Genomic DNA, 5,677 nt, shown 5'->3' with positions numbered 1-5,677 from the left:
ATGCTGAAATCAGAGAGCACTGCAGGATGTGTGCATATTAAGAAGAGAAGCTCTTCCCACAAGTGGCCTGAAGTCATCTCAGAAAATGGTTCATTGTTCACTTGATCCAGAAAACCCCACTGCTGCTGCTGCTGCTGCTGCTAAGTCACTTCAGTTGTGTCCGACTCTGTATGATCCCATAGACAGCAGCCCACCAGGGTCCCCCGTCCCTGGGATTCCCCAGGCAAGAACACTGGAGTGGGTTGCCATTTCCTTCTCCAATGCATGAAAGTGAAAAGTGAGAGTGAAGTTGCTCAGTCATGTCCGACTCCTAGCGACCCCATGCACTGCAGCCTTCCAGGCTCCTCCGTCCATGGGATTTTCCAGGCAGGAGTACTGGAATGGGGTGCCATTGCCTTCTCCGGAAAACCCCACAAGATCATGCAAATCAAGAGGTTCAAATCTTCTTGCTCACTTTACGAACATCCATGAAACTGCCCAGGCCATTGCGGATCTGAAGGATGTCGCTTCCTAGAAGCAGGGCATGCCGCCCCATCATCACAACAGTAGGGCTATAGGTCTGTCCCAGCCAAACAGCAGGCCTGGATGCAGGGTCAGTGGCCCAAAGAGAGTGCTGAATTTTTGCTGCCCCTGCTTGAAGATGCAGACAGCACTGTGCAGTAAGTACTGAAGGGTTTAGATGTAGATTCTTGGGTCATTGAGCATATCTAGGTAAACAAAGTCCCCAGGATGTGCAACCAAACTTGCAGAGCTCCTGGTCTGATGAACCCCCACACAAACTCACCCATGAGCTCACATAGAGATGACTGTTACTGCAAATGAGCAGATTGTTCCTAAGACAGAGGAAGAGGTGGAACAGAAGAAAAATCTATCCCAGAAGAAACGGAAGAAACAAAACATATGGCCTGGGAATAAATTCAGCATAAAATAAAGGCAAGTAAAAGCGAAATCAGAAAAAAAGGAGAAATAAAACTTAGTTTCGTGCAGTGTTTTGTGTGGTGTTTCCACTGTTCTGGTAAGAATGAAATACATATGCATACATGAGCTTTGAAATAGGAATTGCATCATTTTGGTGGTTCCACACAGGAGTTAGATGCTCTCATATTTGCATTTAAAACTGGCATTGAAAAATATAAAGTTAAACAGTAAAATTCATGCTAATATTTAAATTTTTTCTTGGAACAGCGTTAAGTAGCAAAAAATGACAAGAGAAATTATGGAAGGAGAGCTTTATATTTTAGTACCAATAACGACATTTTTGTCTTGCGTTTTGGACAAGGGGACCCACACTTTCATCTACTTTGAACCCTGCAAATTATGTAACTGGCCGAGGGGCCAGTTCTCTTAAGGCCTTGATCAAAATTGACACAGCATCACATTTGCTGGTTCTGCTAGTCAAAACAAGTCACAAGACCAACCTGGAGTCAGAGAGGAAGGGAAACAGACTCCAAGTCTTGAAGCGAGGAGCCGCATTCAATTCTGAGATGGGAGGAATTATTGGCGACCATCTTTGAGGTCATAGGTCATCATCTTTCTGATTCCCATACTTCTCATCTGTAAAATGGGAATAATTCTATTTACTTCCCAGGGTTGTTTGAGAATAAAGGAATATGTGTTGTGGTTGCAAGTCCTGGAACACAGTGATGGCTCACTCAGCTCACTCAGGGTCCGCCCTTGCTGTTGTTTAATCTTGCTTTATAGAGACTTGCTCTCTCCTTCATTCATTCACTCATTCAATATTGAATCCTATGACCCCAGTGCTGCTCTAGGAGTGGGCATCAAAGCAGAATAAAACAGACAGATGTCCCTGCACTGTAAACAGAAAAGGGTATAATCAAATAAGTGGTAGGTTCAGCGGGGAGAGAAGCTAAGAACGAAAAAGCAGGGTAGGGCAATAGAGAGACTAAGCTGGGGGCTGCAGTGTTAGCTGGTGTGGTCAGGAAGGCCTCAGTGAGAGAATGTCATTTGAGTAAACCCTGAAGGCGGAGTCCTGAGGATACTCCAGGCAGAGGGAACCTCTAGTGAAAAGGCTCTATGAGGGGATTTCTGGCTGTGTGTGGAATACCAAAGGCCCAGGGTGGCTGGAGTTGAGAGTGAAAAGGAAGATAAGAGAGGGGAGAGCAGGTCCGCATGGGTCTGTATAAAGACTATAAAGACTCTGCCTTTTGCTGGAGGGTGAGTGGCTGCCGGGGAGGCAGGGAGGCCAGTGGATGGTGGCCTGGTTAAGGTGGTCACCTGGACGTGGGAGAAGTGGTCAGACAACAGGTTTTTGGAGGTAGAATAGGCAGGGTTTACCCATCGACTCACTGTCGAGTAACTTGGCATGGAAAGCAGGTGTTAGTGCATTCTTATTTCACAGAAGAGAAAAATCAAGCCTTGGTGAGGCCAATTGACTTCACAATGTCGCATCGCGGCTGAGTGGTATCTCTCGCAAGCAGGAAGGCTGACTAGGATGTGGGCACGGATGCCATCTGCGTGTGGGTGTGGCTGTGACGCACCTTTCTCTGAGTCTCCATATCTCTGAGCCCATCTCCACCTGTCCCCCCACCACTTTCCATCCTCCTTTCTCCTTCCACTTTGCAGACACATCTTCTCCCAGGGGGCCTGTGTGCTTCTGGTGCCCCGGGGACCCGATCTCTATCAACGAGACTGTGTCACTATGGTCGTGGATGGCCTGCCTTACATGAGTGTGTGTCTGAGTGTTACTTTGGCTGTGTGTGAGGAGTACGTGGATATCCCTGGAGATATGCATCTTGGGGAGTGGGTCCTCAAGGAACTGAGTACGTGTGTGTGAGAGTACAGACGTGTCCTCTCTCCTCTCCCACCCACTCAGACTTGCTCTCATCCTGAAAAGCGCAGGTCAAGCCTCCTCCCTCTATGCTAGTTCCTGACCTCCCACTGCCCCTTCTGTCAGCATCACACCTCGGCTAGTCCTGCTTTCTTTGGTGGTGGTGTGCCTGATTTAGAGGGGATCTGTCTTCTAGAATGTCAGTTCTCACAAACTTCAGGCAGGAGGGGCTACATGAACATCCTCGTCCCTTGGTCAACCATCAGCGTCCATCTCCTGAGATCAACTGCCCCTCCCTCCTCCTCCCAGTGGGGTGCTTGAATGGGAGAGGGGCACTGACCTCGAAAGGGTCTGGCAGCCCCAGGAGGCAGATGGGTGCTGTCAGGCTCCTTTCTCCCTGTGGATGCCAGCTGACCCCCGTCCCGGCCCCAGCAGCAGGATGCAGCCCCACACTGCACTCGCTGAGTGAGCTCCCAGGGTGGAGTTATGGGGGCCCTGGGACATGTGAGACTCCTCCCCACTCTAGAACCTCCAGCCTCGGGCCTTCTCCCTGAGCTCAGCCATAGGCTCCTTCTAGTCTAAACCCCCTTTTTCCTCTCTGCCCCTACTTCCCAAGACGTCGGTTCCTTAGAGAGCCCTTGGCCTTTTCTGTAGGTACCACAGGGTTCTTTTTCTTTAACCCGTGGATAGTCGGGCTGTCACTTTGAGCAAGGTGAGCAGATGCCAGGAGGAGTGGAGCCACGTGAGTCCACGCTCAGGCCAGCTTGTCCTTCCCTCAGTCCCGCCCAGACACACTTCTGCCCCAGGGCCTTTGTTCTGACTGTTTCCTGGGTCTGGAGTGCTTCCTCCCAGACCCTACTTGGCTTCCTCCTCCCCGACCTTTTTTTTTCTCTTTCCAAGCTTTTGTTAAATGTCACCTTCTCAGTGGGGCCTTCACAGACCATCCAACTTACCAATAATTCTGTGACCTGTGTGCATGTGGACACGTACAAATGCCCTCAGAACACGCCTCTTCACATACGCAGCCCGGAATACAGACCCCCTCACACACACACCCTCTTACCTACCTGGAACTCTTCATCTCCCCTTTTTCCCCATGGCTCCCACCAACTACTTACATACATTATTCTATATATCCCATCTTCTGAGTCTCCCTAGCTAGCACGTTGGCCCCATGAGGGCGAGGATCTTGGCTTTGCTCACAATGGTTCCTGAGTGCTGGGACCTGTGTTAGGCATTATAGCTGCTCCACAGACATTTGCACCGTTTTTGTCGGGCCTGTGGCTCAGAGAAGAGCACTTGTGGGAGACAAGGCTAGGCCTCTGAGGTGCTGGAGGGCAGGGCAGCTGCTGGACCACAGGACCTGTGGTCAGAGCGGGGGGACTCTATGCCCTGCCTGCCCTCCTCCCTGGAACCACACCCCTCAGGTCAGCCCTGCACACACAAGGGGCACACCTGCACACCCTGCATCCACGGCCCCACCTCCCTCCCAGCCCTGGTGCACACACCACTGACGTGGTGGCTGTGGTTTCTGGGCCCCAGACGTGCAGACTAGAGTCGGGGCATCCTGTTCTCTGCGGCTGCAGTAGCGCTGGGGGTGGGGCACAGGTTCCCCTGCAGAAGGCTCATGCAGAGGCCCCCTCTCCTTGCATTTTTATACACACACACCACATACACACATGTGCACACGCGCATGTGCACACAGACAGGTGGAAAGCCAGGTGGCCCTGGCAGGCTGGCTGCTCTGAGACCCCAAGCATGGGAACTGTGCACCCGTCTGTAGCAGGGCCCCTTGAGTGGGGAAAGGGGGGCAGAGGAAGCAGCTACAGGGTCCCTTCCTGGTGCCTAAGCTCCTACCACTACTACTCGTGCCTGACACAGGGCTGGCCACCTCATCATCAGACCTATCCTTTGGAGGAAGCATTGCGCTGTCTTGTCTTGTCAAAACCACAAGACCTGGTAAGAGGGGTCCCACGTTCAGCCTCGGTGGGGCTGTTTGTCTGCAGCTGTGCGCACACGGCCAGTCCTGGGAACATACTGGTCCCTTGCTCAGAACACTGCCGTGGCTCCCCGGTGCTCACCAGGTCCAGCTCACACCCCTGATCCCAGGTCTTCCCTGCCCCAGGAAACCCCAGTTCAAGGGGAGGTGAGTACGGCCTCTGCCTAGGTTGAATGCCAACTCTGTGTGACCTTAGGCGAGTCACTTAACCTCCCTGTGCCCCAGTTTCCTCCCTAGCAGAGCTGTTGTGAGAATTATGTAGATTCATATAAGTAAAGCAATTAGGGCAGCACCTGCCGGGCAGGAAAGTTGTCCATAAATGTTAACCGTCACCATTACTGTTTCCTTGCAGGAGGGACCTGAGGTATGGCCTCTGTTGGGGCTTGCAGCCCAGCTCTGGCCTCCTAGACTGAGCCAGAGGCTTCCAGGCTACCTGGGAGCTTGTTGGAGGCTCAGAGCATCAGGCCCACCCTGGGGATCCTAAAGCAGCAGGTGGGTGGCAGGAGAGGCCTGCACACCATGGCCTGCAGTCATCTGTGGGACAGGAATCTGTCACACTCCCCCCCCGCCCCCCTCCCTCCACCAGCCTCAGACCAGCTCATCACTTGTGTCATCCCTCATCTTCCTGCCTCTCCAAGTCCCCTCTGCCTTGCAAGGCTCCTCTGGGGACATCTAACCCTGCAGCCTCAGTTTCCTCAAGTAAGAATGAGGATAAAAATGCCCACAAGTGGGATTCACATCCAGGGAGGTCATGGATAAACAGTGCATGGCCGAGGCAGACAGTCAGGGCTGACCCTTATTACTGCCAGCACCCCATGTCTGGCGGGTCTGTGCTGGGGTTCCTTCGGGGATACAGGAAAGACCTGTCCATGGGGTGGGGGGCCTGGGAT

The sequence above is a fragment of the Capra hircus genome, chromosome 11, assembly GCF_001704415.2.
Source record: "Capra hircus breed San Clemente chromosome 11, ASM170441v1, whole genome shotgun sequence".
NCBI lineage: Eukaryota > Metazoa > Chordata > Mammalia > Artiodactyla > Bovidae > Capra > Capra hircus.
Note: the sequence above shows the minus strand (reverse complement) of the source record.